This window comes from Silene latifolia, chromosome X (genome assembly GCF_048544455.1).
Source record: "Silene latifolia isolate original U9 population chromosome X, ASM4854445v1, whole genome shotgun sequence".
NCBI classification, from domain to species: Eukaryota; Viridiplantae; Streptophyta; class Magnoliopsida; order Caryophyllales; family Caryophyllaceae; genus Silene; species Silene latifolia.
Genome location: NC_133537.1, coordinates 191,686,582 through 191,701,480, shown reverse-complemented (window position 1 = coordinate 191,701,480; position 14,899 = coordinate 191,686,582). Strand labels below are relative to the sequence as shown.

General features: G+C 41.3%; 1 non-coding gene across 1 annotated transcript; it reads right to left on the bottom strand.

Annotated features, from left to right (window-relative positions):
• Nucleotides 1–14,214: 14,214 nt before the first annotated feature.
• LOC141624313 (small nucleolar RNA R71) lies at nucleotides 14,215–14,321 on the bottom strand. The gene has a single exon (XR_012534120.1). It is a non-coding gene; the product is annotated as a small nucleolar RNA R71 (small nucleolar RNA).
• Between the last annotated feature and the right edge of the window lie 578 nt (nucleotides 14,322–14,899).

Below are 14,899 nucleotides of genomic sequence, written 5' to 3'. Positions count from 1 at the left end.
TTGGTGTGACAAAGCTGAGTTGCACCAACATGACTGTCCAGATGGCCGACCGTAGTTTATCACGGCCACTAGGTGTAGCGAAAGACGTACTGTTCGATCGGGAAGTTCTTTATTCCCGTTGATTTTGTCGTCTTAGATATCCCCGAAGATGTGCACACCCCTATCATTTTAGGGAGACCATTTTTGTCCACCGCCCGTGCGGTAATAGACGTCGGGGAAGACTTTGACCTTTCGGGTAGGGGACGAGGAGCCGACTTTCCATCGCCTAAGTTCCGGAGGGCTCCCATGCAAGCTCAGCCTTGCAATGCCCTCTCTTCTGTTGACCCTATTATTGACACTCCGGATGAAAATTTGGAGAATATTGCTTTATTATTGCTAACCCTCCGCCTCATACCGAGAGCAAAAAGGAGGAAAATTGTCTTTTTCCTTCTGCAGTGCAGAGATGAAGGCAAGAAAGGAGTTGTCAAGGGACAAAGTTGCAACCATTATCAATCAAACTGGAGCCAAGGATGCCAAAGAAGATGACAGAGGGGCGAGGACGAAGACAGTTCGAACCTACATAGATCGGAACTATGTTCCTCCTCCTCTTGCAAACAGTAATTCAAGCTCATGGAAATCAAAGAGGACGGTCAGCATCGCTGAAGTGACGTCCTCCAGTCAGAAGCCCACCAAGGGGCTACTGAAAGCTGATGGGAATTAAACGGGGAAATGCCCCGTGTAACAAATTGTAATAGATATTTGTTTGAATTTCTTTTGAATTTCTTTATTACGTTTTTAATTAGACAATTAGTTTAATTCCTTAGCTTAGACTAAGACTATAGACTGTGTTTTCTGCGCATTTGGTATTTTGAGATGTGTCTGGATATGTTTTACGCAGGTTTGGGGAAGATTCATGCAATTCGAGGTAGAAGGGACGAAATTCAAATAGTCTACACGAGGAAGTCCTCGATCGAGTACTTTCTGTACTCGATCGAGTGGAAATTGGGTCGATCGAGCCATCTGGTTACTCGATCGAGAAAAGCCAAAGAGGAACAGGTCGATCGAGAGGATGCTTACTCGATCGAGCAAAGGGGGCATCAAAGTCCTCGATCGAGTGACTTAAAATCACTCGATCGAGTGAATTGAATAGGACACGGGAGTTTTCCTTCTTAAAACTCTTATTTTCCTAATTCATTTTCATTTCACCCCTAATTTCGTCTAACCCCCTCCCTAATGTGCGATTGATTTCTCCCCCAAATCCCCAAATTTTTTGCCTAAAATCATCAAATCCACCACCTACATTCTATTACCAGCACTTAATTCTTCAATAGCCCCTTGTTTTCCCCTTCTTTTGTGTTCGTTTTCACGGTTTTCAAAGGGAATTAGGGTTTGCGGGTTTTTTCGATTAAAATCCGCCTTCTTTGCTTGTTATTTGAAGTTTAATTGCTTTTTGTAGGATAATCATCATCAAGTAAGTGTTTCTTTCACACTCTTTGCAATTTCTTTTCATTTAATTTGAATTTCTTGAGGTGATTTGAATTAGGGTTCGAAAATCCCATGTCTAGTCGATTTGTTTCGATTTAATTGTGTTTATTTACCCTTGATTAGCTTGTTGATGATCTTACCCCAATTCCCCACTGTTTCCACTTGTTTAATTCGAAATTCGCGCAAGATTTCGCGACTAGGGCTTCTCAGTCGAATTTTTTTCGACTGTCAGACGGTCTTTTCTGTTGCCTTGCTTGCTTAACTTCAGTTCTTTCCTACTTATTGCTGTTGTTAACTGCTGTTTACCGTCCCCTGTCGCCATTACATGCCATAAATAATCAGAAATCTTGCCCTGCGAGTCGACCTTTTCGCCTGCTAGTAGACTATATGTTGCCATTTGCCGTTATTTGCTCATTTCAGTCTCTATCAGCAGTCATACTGTGTCATTTATTCAGCACTCGCATAATGCATTTCGAAGTTTTGAGGAATTGTTGGGTTTCACTTGCTGTAAGTCGAGTTGTGTCGACCAATAGGGCCATTATTTGCTGTCACATGCTGGTTAACGCTTCACTTTAGCCACGGTTAGCAGCTATCTTCTCTTATCATGCCCTTTGATACTTTGCAGGATGGATACTAGTTCTCTACCCTCTACTAGCACCACTCCCAGTCCATCCGTGAGCGAGCCAGTGGTCCCTGCTGTTGCCACTAGCTCCGCCTTAGTCACCACTGCAGCACCAGTTCTCCTTGTCTCAGCTGCAGGGACAGTTTACTCCGCGGCTAGCTCAGCCGGGAGCTCGGTTCAGGCTACACCAGCCACTACTCCTACCAGGCCCTTCTCCTTGCTGGACTGCGGATTCACCCCTCGTCTCCCGCAGCCTGGTATGGCACCACCGAGGCCGAACCAGCAGGCTAGCCAGTTAGCCATCACTTCCAGCCCTTCTGAGGCTGATGTTACGGGAGAGGGCGCTCTCACCCCTTTACAGCGGATGCCCACGGTACGTTTTACTTCCACGGCTCACCGGACTCGGTTAGCCGCTTTACTTCGTTGCCCCCTCTCCTCCACCCGTTTCCTTGCACGGACCGACCTAGAGACCTTAGGCATTTACGAGGAGGTCTGTAGTTTATTGAACGGGACGGGTATGTCGGGTCTGATCACCATGCAGGAAGCTACTATTCGTACCCCTACGTACGAGTTCTTTAGCTCCTATTCCTTTGACACCGACTCTTATGATGATGATCACTCCAGCTCTTGCATTCACTTTCGACTCCACAACGAGTCACACCACTGGACTTTGGCCAAGTTTGGGCAGGTTTTAGGCCTAGTTAGTGACGGTCCCACCGACCCACCTCGAGACCTCCTTCAGCCACTTTGGGCTGCACTTTCTCATACCCCCTTCCCTTCACGGAAGGGAGCTCACATTCACTTACCCGCCCCCCGTTACTACTTGCGTCTGATAGGAGAGACCATCTTTGGGCGACCTGAGCCCAATAACGTGACCAACACTGAGCTAGCGATTCTCGCGGGGTACCTCAACATTGACTCCGGTACCCCGTTTGTTCTAAACATTGCCTATCTGGTAGCTCAGCATTGGAACGGAATTGGGACTCGGGTCAAGACCGCTGTTGTCTGTGGCGGGGTAGTGACTAGGATTGCCCGCCACCTTTACCCCACTGACCCTTCATTTATTGCACCCGATAGGGAGGCCTACCTTGACCTGGGAGCCATGACCGACTTCGCCTGGTTCCCAAAGGCGAAGGGGAGCGCGAGGACGTGGAAGATCTGTGGTTCCACGTCTGTTACCTTGCCGTGCTCTACCCTTCCGCCACTTTTACCGCTCCCTACTGCTGCTGAGGGAGCGAGGCCACCTACACCCACCTACCACCTTACACTTACCCCTCCTTCTTCTTCTAGGAAGAGGAAGCGGGAGGCCGGAGCATCTTCTAGCTCTCAGACTCCGGCTCAGACCCAGACCAGTCCCGTCTCTCGGACTCGGATGGACCCACCTGACTCCCACACCTCCACCTTCACTCACTCCACCTCCTTCTGATCCGGCCTTTCCGGCCAATTTTGTCTGCCCTCCTGTCTTAGAGGCGCCCGAGGTCATGGACCAAGGGTGTCGTGATGCCGTGCTTTCGGATATGTGCAGGTACATTACTGAGATGAGACGGGATATGGCTTTGGCTGTATTCCCGCTCTACGAGTTCCATATCCGAGCCCGGCGACCGATTCCGGAGGGGTGGCCGCATCCTTCCTTCTACCGATACCCAGCGGACGGGTACCCTCCACTTCCTTCTGACTCAGAGGAGGAACCGGAGGAGATAGCGGTAGCACGAGAGGTGCGGTTACGGGCTGAGCAGGCGGCACAGCGAGCTTCCAGAGAGGAGGAGAGTGACCCTCCGTTCGTACCCGGTCCGGAGGATCAGCCTGGAGATGACGACTGAGTCTCCCCCTTGGTTGTCGCTGGTTTGGGGAGACCGTTTTGTTGAGTCAGAGTACCTGGGAGACGGCGGTGCCGACGACGAGTAGCTACTGGTCTACTCACTTCCCCAGTTTTCAGTCTGGTTTGGGGAAGTTCGCTTTTGTATGTACATTACTCTTTTTATTTCGTCTCCTTTATTTTCCTTTTACTGGTTGTATACCCCCATCCCCCATATTTCTGCTGGTGTATGCTGGAGGACAACGAGGGCGTTGTCCGTTTTGGTTTGGGGAGGGTATTGTATCCTTTTGAGTCTGCATCTGCATTTGTTTTGCATTCACGTTTAATTTTCAGCTTGCATTTGTTGTTTATTTTCATAAAAATCCAAAATCCAAAAAAATTAGAAAATGTCAAAATTCAAAAAAAAAAATTTCACGTTTATTTTTGCATTTAGGTTGAGTCGGAACGGTAGATTCCCGTGATGAAATTGCACTATAGCTTGTCATATTACTTGAGCCTTGCACTTTTATCGATAGTTTTTAGCCTTGTCATACGCATAATCTACGAATTTCTGTTCAAATAATAGCTGACTGTTTAGACTTGACCTATAAACTGGCAAACTACTTAAAAATTCTGAGTTTTAGAGCCATAACTGGTGACATTCATGACCAGTTCATTAGGAATTTCGAGAGTAGTACTCCTTGCATAGCATGTTTGTCTCATTTGCACATTTATGACATTCAATTTCTCGTCAATGCGCATATTCGGGTTTGTGGTTGGTGTCACATGCAGGGAGGGTCTTGCAAATTCCCCTTTCTTTACATCTTTCACCCATTTAGCTCCACTTTAGCTAAAACTTGCCTTTTTGACCCATTAGCTACATTCCAAACTAAGCCTGCCTAGTCAAGCTAGTTAGTTTGTCCTCTTGTGGTATGTTTTCCATTGCAGTTTGGTCTGTCATTCTTGTTGGAGTTGGTGTCTGTATTAAGGAAGGAGGAAAGAAAGAAAAAAAAAGAGTATTGAAAAAGAAAAAAAAAGAGAAGGAAAACGTGAAAAGAAGAAAGAAAAAAAAAGAAAAAAAATATGAAAAATGAAAAACAGAAAAAGAGCTGATATGCAAAAGAAAGAAATAGAGGTTGTGAAAAAAGTTGTCCCCTCTTGTCAGAGTTGAGAAGATGTTTGAAGATGTACAATCGACAAGAGGGATGGTTGTTTCAGTTAGTTGTTTCAGACGATGTGTTTAAAAAAGGGAACTTTGTGACCGTCTGACTCCTCCACTCTTATTCTATTATTTTTTTGAGGAGATTGTGTTTGAGTCTAGTGAGTTTTGTGCCAAGTGAAGGGCACTAGTACTTAGTTTTTCAGTCAGTTTGAGATCCGGATGGTTTCACTATGGTCCTGTTAGGAACTAGCTTGACGCTTTTACCTCCACTTTTCCATAACTTGTTTAGCCTTTTCTCACCTGAACCTCACTATTCCCATATTATTTGCAACCCTCGGCTGTGACGGACATTGTTGGTTGGAATTTGTGCATTAGTACTTGAATTGTCTTTCATTTTTGTTGCATGCATGCTTTGTAGGTCGCAGTTAGGTGAGTGACTGTCTTTTCTTCTCTCTTTTACATATTACATTTGCCCTTTGCTTCATGAGAGAAGAGTGACCACGTGAGAGTCCAGTTTTGTTGGTCTTGCAAGGTCGATAGGTCAGCTTTATTTATGAACAGCTCATAATTCGTTTGCGTATTGACTGCTTGGCTTTAACTGTTGATTCTCGCTGCATAAATTCGGTTCAAGTAGACAAGTTAAGCTAGCTCTGAGTTATCATTTCCGTTCCATTAGTTTAGTTTTGAGTTTACTCGAGGGCGAGTAAAGGTTTGGTTTGGGGAGATTTGATACGTGCCTAATGTATAGTCTTTTTAGCCTATTTCAGCACGTATTTCTATGCTTTTCTATACTATCTTTATGGTATTTTGCCCCGAATTGGCTACTTTGGTGTATTTTGTCCTTTTTGTAGGAATGATCGCGAAAGTAGTGGAACCATATTCTTTTCCGTCCTTTTTGCATGCATTTAGAGGAGACGGAGTTGTCCTAGAGTAGAGTACCGCACTTGGAAGCATCATGGCACGCACTACGAGGCATTTGGGTGAAGACGTGAGCTGAATTGAAGATACGAGTGCTCGATCGAGTTGTTTGCTGGTCGATCGAGTGGTTTCTAGCCTCCCTGATGCTCGATCGAGCTACCCTTCAGTCGATCGAGTGAGCTGTATTGACCAAGTCCTCGATCGAGTACCCATTTGGTCGATCGAGGGACTTCTGCTGGGATGATGGTCGATCGAGTGGTTTAACCCACTCGATCGAGAGGCTTCCGACACAATGGGCTTTAATTAGTCCATGTTTTACTTTTCCGCATAAACTCTTAAGTTGTTTGGCTATATAACCTATGTTTTACTAGGTTAATAGTTATCTTTTTTTACCTATCTTTTTACTATCCTTCACAGTAGAACATTGTTACGTTGCTTAAAACCTTTGACTGCTACTCTTGTTTCCGGAATTTCTTCATTGGATTTCGTGTCTTTACGCCGGAATCGCTTAGATTGTAATCTCCTCTCTTCTCTTAATAATAATTAACCTTCTTGTTGCTTTTAATTCTTGTTTATGTTATCTTTTCTCCTTGCCCTAGTTTCCGTTATTGCGTTTTATTATTATTTCATTATGTCTTCTGCTGGAAATTTATATGCTGTTAGTTTTATTAAGAATATGAGTAGCTAAATCCTTTCATGTTGGAATTAGGGGATCTGCGGTAGGAAAATGACGACGTAGTAAATGAATTGGACGAATTGATTAAGAGACTCTGTCACTATAGCAATTTAACTGTAATTCATTCCCGACCTAGTTGAGTGCACGCTTCTATGTCACCCATTAAACTGGCTACAATTAATCCTGGATCGAAAGATTGGACTAAATAGGCCTGCTATAAACAGTAGACTACCCTAATGAGGACGAAAGTTAAGTTAGCGGTATTTTAGGGTGGGAAGTGGACCGAAAGGACCTTCTAATATCCGTCTCGCGTTAGTTCGTCTGAGTCATTTACTGCTAAGTTGTTGAACTACCGTAGTGAACCGGACTCCCGACATGTCCCCCTCTTATTGATAGTTTAAATTCACTTCCCTGCTTACTGCTCTCTGCTTTATTTCTCTTCCTTTCAACTACGTAGTTTAGAAACCAAAAAATTCGATCAATACCAATTGTTACCATAGGATTAGAAATAGATAGCTGTAGTTGCGTTTCCTCCCTGTGGATTCTATACTCGACTGCCTCTACTACATTTTAGTTGAGACCGTTAGGTTTTATTTTTGACAGGTACGCGACAGACGTGTCAGCTACCCCCTAAAAAAAAGAAATATCTAAGTGTGAAATGTATTGAAAACGAGGAGTGAAATGATTTCCCTAAAAAAGAAAAGAAATAAAAATGAGTAAGTGTGCTCGTTTGGCGAAAATGTCGATTTTGCCTCGAAAAGCTAACCCGAAAAGAATTAGGAATCAAAAAACTTGGTAATTTTGACGAAATTACCAAATTAATATCCTACAGGATTAGGAAAGCATAGCTAGAAGAAAAATAGGAAAGATCCATGGCTTAAAACACGGAAAATGACCTGGGGAAGAGGCGCAGCAAGAGCTGCGACTCTTCGAAGAGGCGCAACCGATGCTGCGTCATTTCTCCAGTTTGTCAGTCCTCAACAGAATTTAGGAAACAACGAATAGTATAAATAGAGACTTCGGGTGAGCTTTTATTCACACTATTCCTTCTTCTTCTTCCGTCTATTACATAAAAATTCTCATATCCCCTCAAAACATTTCAAAATTATGGATGCCTTTGAAAACCGTCTGAAGGAATGGACGAATGAATTTACAAACATTGAGAAACAGGATATGGGTGCTTTTAATTTAGGATCGATCTTGAGCCTCAAATTAGTGAAAGTGGTGAAGCCTTTCTTGGATGCGTGTCTTGAGTACTGGGACCCGAATCTTCATGTATTCGCCTTTCCTGGAGGCGAAATTTGTCGTTTTCCTGAAGAAATAGCTGCTGTTGGAGGATGGGACCTAAAAAATGTACCGGCTATACCCCCTAGCTCTCAAGGATATAAAATAAAATTTAGGGACTTGCTTGGATTGACCAAGGCTGAGGTGGACCGTCTTGTGACCTCAAAAGTTGTCCGCATGATTGACTTTATTGGCCGATTTATAAATAGGGAGGACCCTACTATTTCTTATGCTGCGAGGCGCAGGGCCTTCGGGTTTTGTTTACTGCATTGCTATGTCCTTCGAGGGCATGTTGATGAGGAGATGAGAGGGGATCCTCGTTTTCTGAGTCTAGTGGAACAAATGGAGCTTCGCAAGAGCCCATCATACCTAGTCTTAGGGGTGACCATTCTTGGTTTTGATAATAAAAAGGCCAACCGCGAGCTTCCTTATTTGGGAATCCCATCATCTTGCAGGTAAGAACCATTTTTCGACCGTTCTTGTTCCTTTTTTTTGTTGTTTTTTTTTTCGGTTTTTTGTTTTTTTTTTCGGTTTATGCACGGGTATTAATTCCCGTTTTCTTTGTTTTGCTTGCAGGTTTGGCTGATGGAGCGGCTGCGATTTATCGAACCCCCAGCTAATGTGCAAGGATATCATGCCCGATCAATTGCAATAAGGACTAGGCCGGATTCTAAAATTTGTGAAGTAGCAAATGAGAACCAAAAGTACTTGACTGAGGCAGAAGAAGAGGCCGGATTCCGAGTCGCGCGTCCGTCGAAGAAGCCGAAAACCGCCTCTGCCGAAAAGATGGTTATTGATTGAAATGGTAAGGCTAGACCGCGAGAACGACCGTTGGTGATTAGGTCGGATATAGCACAAGAGCGCCCGACTCGTGGTCGAGATAAGAAGTATGATAAGGGTGTCAAAGGCAAAGGGAAAATGGAAAAATAGCGTTAGTCATTTATTATAGTATTATTTATTATTAATTTGAAATAAATGGCGGGGTTTTTAGAATCTTAGCCTAGCATTTATTTTCAGGATTATTATTTTTATGTATTTGGCGTATTATTAATATTTATGTAACAATGAATAAAAGATTAATTGGTTAAGAAACCGTTATGATTTTCTTTTATTATTCTTGTCGAATTTCAAATGCAAATGCAAATGTCCTTCTATTTACATTTTAAAATAATAATGGGTTGTATCCTGTTAAGGATTGCCTACGTATTCATTAGATAAAATGAAATCAAACCCTGTGCGTAGTTCGAGTAAATATAAAAGAATAATTGTTCGAAGCAAGAGCTTGTAAGGAACTTTAGAAAAATAAGCATGTGCTTTACTTACTCCTAAGGAAAGTTCAATTCAGTTTATTTGATGATATGAGGATGTCGAATTGTCAAAATGCAAGAGCATAGTGACATAAGCTTTGGCTGGCCAGGGGCCGGTTTTATTTCATGTCGCATGAGCGGCACGTGGGCTACGCGAGGCTTGTTTTTGTCCTATGCTAAGGGTAGTACCGTTTCAATTGGTATAGGTTGGTAGGGTTAGCAAATTCATTCCCATCTAGGTCTGTAATTCTAACCGCACCCCCCGAGAGTATGGACTTGACTACGAAAGGTCCGGCCCAGTTGGGCTTAAACTTTCCTCGTGGATCGACAGCTTAGAGAGCTCTGACTGATTTGAGCACCAAATCTCCTTCTTTGATGTTCCTGGGCTTAACCTGTTTGTTAAAGGCTCGTTTGATACGTGCCTGATATTTCTACACTTTATGTAATGCGCGCAACCTTCGTTCGTCCAAGAGGACAAGTTCATCATATCTATCTCTCTTACAATCAGCTTCTGGAATTTGACTTTCCAATAGAATGTTTAGAGACAGGATCTCTAGCTCCACTGGCTGTACAACTTACATCCCGTTAGTCAAATACAAAGGTGTGGCCCCTGTGGGGGTCCAAACTGATGTGCGATATCCCCACAACGTATAGGGTATTTTTCTAGGCCAGTCTCGATAATTGTCGATCATTTTCTTGAGGATCATGACGACATCCTTGTTAGCTGCTTCCACCGTGCCATTAGCCTAAGGTCTATAAGGCGAGGAATGGTGGTGCTTACTTGATCTTATATTTGGCTAGCAATTGCTCAGTCTCGGCCTGGAAATGTGATCCATTGTCACTGATGATTTCATGTGGGCAACCATATCGACAGATGATATTGGTTTGTATGAACTTTGCCACATTCTTGGTTGTGAGACTAGTGTAAGATGCTGCTTCGGCCCATTTTGTAAAATAGTCGATAGCTACCAAAATGAAACAGTGACCTCCTGTTCCGGCTGGAGTGATCTTCCCAATGATTTCGATTCTCCAAGCAAAAAATAGCCAAGGAGTTGTCATGGTGTAAAGCTTCGATGGAGGAACATGTTGCACATTCCCAAAGATCTGGCAATTATGGCAATGTCTGACGTACTTAATACAATCTGACTCCATCGTCGTCCAGTAATATCCTAGACGCGTGATTTTCTTTCCCACCATGGGTTCACTCATGTGAGGAATGCATTCTCTATCGTGAACTTCTTCCATCACTTTTTGTGCCTGTGAATGATCAAGGCAACGCAAGCTGACACCAAGAGGTGTTCTTTTGTACAAGTCTCCTTGCATGAGGAGGTATTGAGAGGCTAGTAGGCGTATTGCGCGTTGTCCCCTCTTATCCATATCTGGTGGGTATGTACCATGAAGTTTGAAGTTTTGAATGGCCTGGAACCAAGGCTCCTCTGGGCTTTCTTCTTCATCTGTAAGGAGGTGTACATAGGCTGGTTCTGAACGTCGTTCGATGCATAAAGGCATTTCCACCATGTTGTCTGGCATATTAATCAAAGATGCAAGTTTTGCAAGAGCATCTGCAAATTGATTCTCTTCACGAGGCAGGTGTAGGTATGTGACATGATCAAAGAATTGGGCAACTTGATCTATCCTAGCCTGATAGGGTGCTAGACTTTCACTTCGAATTTTCCAAGATCCATTAACTTGGTTAATGATCAACGATGAGTCTCCGTGAACCCGAAGATTCTTAATGCCTAAACTCACTACTGCTTGTAGACCAATGAGGCAAGCTTCATATTCTGCTGCATTATTTGTCACCTCGAAGTCGAGTTTGACAAAAATTGGTTTATGCTCGTCCTTTAAGCCCTTAGTAAACCCTAATTTATGTACCTAATCCCCACTATAAATACCCCATTAGTCTAATTAGAAGAGCATATTCTTCTTAGCAATCTTTAGTGTAGTTAATATCAATAAAATCTCTCTTTAATCTTGTAATCAACATTTAATCAAGTTTTAATACAAGTTTTATTTCCTTAATCTCTCTCTTGTTCATCCTTTATTTTGGGTAATTAAAGATTATTTGGGTTATTATTGGGAGATTGACAACCTTCCAATCAAGCATCAAGTACTTCATTTATTCTTTGCTTTATTATTAGAATCATTAGAAGGTATAATTCTCTTAATCCCTTTTTAATTATTGTTAATCACTTTCATTTATTCATCATATTTCACTTTGTTAGTATGATTGACAACCTTGCTAGCATGTTCAACATGATAATGAGTGAGTAGTCTCTTAGCTAGGGTTAATGGGTAATTAGGGGAAACCAACATGGGGAATGATTCATGCTTAATTTAATATATTTTCATAATTTATTTGCTTGCTTGTTGTGATCTCAACTTATGCACATGTTATGTTTGATGAAATGTGAGCCTATGAATCCTTGCATTTTTTACCCATCACCTATCTTTTCAATGAGACTTGTAAGACATAAACCAACTCGAGTCTCATTAGACCATGCATATAGTTGAGTAGGGAAGAGTAAGTCAACTTGTAGGTGTTGTACAATCTAATCGATTCGGCTCCGGGACCCAAACTTTCCTAGGATTGTAAGATATAAACCAACCCGATCCATCACAACAATAATTGCTTGCTTATAATTTGAGAATATGTTTGTATGATCAATTCACATGAATCCCCTATGACTCCATGACACTCTAGTGCTTTTTATCAATTGTTTACATCCCTTTTAATTCATCTTGCTTGTTTACCTTCATTGCTATTTAGTTTAGTGATCTTCTACTTCAAACCCCAATTGTGACACCCTTAGACACCACTAGTTGCAATAGAAATCTCATCTCAATTCCCGTCCCTTGGGATCCGACCTTTACTTGCCTCTTTACTAATTGTAGAGTTGTTGGTGAAGTTATAAATTGTGTTTTGGTCTAGGTGCTCCTAACGACAAGTACTGAAAACTAAACCCCACGAGGGATCACGACCAAAAATGGCGCCATTGCCGGGGACGGTGTTAATTTGATTTAGATTTTCTTGTATTGTTTTTAGTTGTGTCTTTCTTTGCGTTGGGGAAGTAAAACTCCTCAAGGTTTGCTCTAATTATTTTCGAGTTGTTTGATATTTTGCATGTCTAGAAGATCACAAGGTAACTTGTTACCCTTTGATCACGAAATTGAAAGGACTTTGACAACCAATAGAAGACTTGCTAAGAGAACTTTGAGAGGTATTGGTGAGGTTGTAGATATTCAACCAAATACTATTGAGTTCATCAACCCTTTTGCAAGAGAAGGTGAGGAGAACCCAACAAAAAATCCAACACAAAATCAACCCACAATGCCTAAGTTTTCATCACATTCCGTACCCACCGTGGAGAACCTACCCAATGGTACTCCCACACCACAACATCTAACCGGAAATTTTATTGCCAAATCCACATTTATCCAATTAGTCGAAAGAAGCCAATTTGGGGGGATGCCTAGTGAATGTTGGAATATGTGTCCTCCGACAATAATGTGATCACAACTGTCGATCATGATGATGACATGTTTAAGTCTCATTTTAAAGGATACAATTGGGAAGTAATATTTTACTGTCAACTGGTCCACACATATCGGTAATGATTGGATGACTAGAGTTTGACATTAATGTCGTGCGACGGTGGTGACCAGTTGATCCCCTTAGGTCATACCTAAAGGGTAACACTCTTAATTGATTATTTAATTGATCGTGCGACGATACGGGTTAATTAAATTACTTCAAATTGACGGACGATTTTGGAAGTAATATTTACATATCTCATTATAATTTGATTAAATAAGGTACGGTCTAAGTAGTCGAATTGTTTTATTACTTAGATGAAATTATTGTTTACGGAAACAATTGCATTTGAATGAATAATTTATTATAAATACAAGATGTTGTGATTTATAATTGGTAAAATATTTTGGTACAAGTAATTATGAATTACTAAGTCGATTTTGTATATGACGTATTTTTATTAATGCGTTGATTTTTAATATGTTAAAAATACATGACAATTTTACATGTATTATGACATGTGACAAATTGACAAATTGACAAATTGACAAAAGTAAAATGGAATCCATTTTATCCCATTTGGACCGAAATAGTGGGGTGATTTAGGATAAATATTGTGTTGATTTATTAAGTGGAAAACACAATTATTTTACCTAAACCTAGCCATGCAAACCTACTTGCTCTTTTGAAGACAACCTTGCTCATGCATTGACCCCTTTACCCTCCCCCTACCCGGTTTCCTTATAGAATAGACCAAAGGGGTTTTCTCTATAATTAAACCTAATATACTACATGAAGTGTGTGCATTTTTTTCATTCATTCAACAATCTAAAATAAGAGTTTTAGAGAGAAAAATCTTCTTCCTTATTCTCCCTCTCTTAACCGAAATAAGAGAACAAAATAAAGATTTTTGGGTCAATTTTATTTAAATTAATATTGTTCTAGTATTAATAATATTAATTTTTTTAAGTGGTTACCTTGGGTATTATTCCTTGGGAGGGATTCTATACTTGAATCCTTGTTCTTCCATTTTAGAAGTGCTCAAGAACAAGTGAGTATGACAACTCACTTGTGCCCAAATAATCCGAAATCTTCAATGTAAGATGATGATTTCTTCCTTATTCTTATTTTGTTTGCATGCATAAGATCAACATTTAATTTTATGACTAAATTAAATCATCACATATATGAATATGTCAAGTAATGAGATATAGATTTCCAACAGTGAAGACCCTCACTCTCATATGGAGACTTTTTGCGACTATTGTGATGCGATTTCTCAAACCGGTGTAACTCAAGACCAAATTCGATGGGTCTTATTTCCTTTTTCTCTAATTGGCACCGCGAAACAATGGTTGAAAGGCGTTGATAAGGCTACTCTCGGAATTGATTCTTGGAAGAAATTGTCTCTAGCTTTCTACAAAAAATTCTATCCACCGGAAAAGACTAACATGCTAAGAGATCAAATTACGGGCTTTAAGCAAAGAGATGAAGAATCCTTGTATGAAGCTTGGGAGCGATTCAAGGGAATTTGTCGCTCATGTCCTCATCATGGACTTAGCGAGTGGTTCTTGGTACAACAATTTTGGAACGGTTTTTATGAAGACTCAATAAACATTCTCAACATGGGATCAAATGGAATGTTCACCGAAGTTGATGACAATCAAACTTGGAACAAAATTGAGGAAATGGAGGTCCAGAACTCACAATACAGTAGACCTCGCTAGGCTACTAGAGGAGGAAAGCATGAAGTGGACTCCATTACTCAATTGAGTGCTCAACATAGTGCTCACATTGATACCATCAATTTGAAGTTTGAAAAATCTATGGCTAGACATGAAGAAGCCTCAAAATCACCAAAGCATCATGTTAATGCCATGACGGCATCTTCATCAATCCCAAGTGGGATATGTGAGAATTGTGGAACTTTGGGACATGACCAAAGTTAATGTAGGGGAACAAATGAACAAGTGAATGCTTTCCAAGCATACAAGAGTGGTACCCCTTATTCAAACTATTACAATGAAAACACCAAATTCCATCCAAATCTCTCATACAAAAGCCAAAATGTTTAAAACCCTCAACCAACATACACCCCACCTCCCATGAGAAACCAAAATCAAAGACCTTTTTACA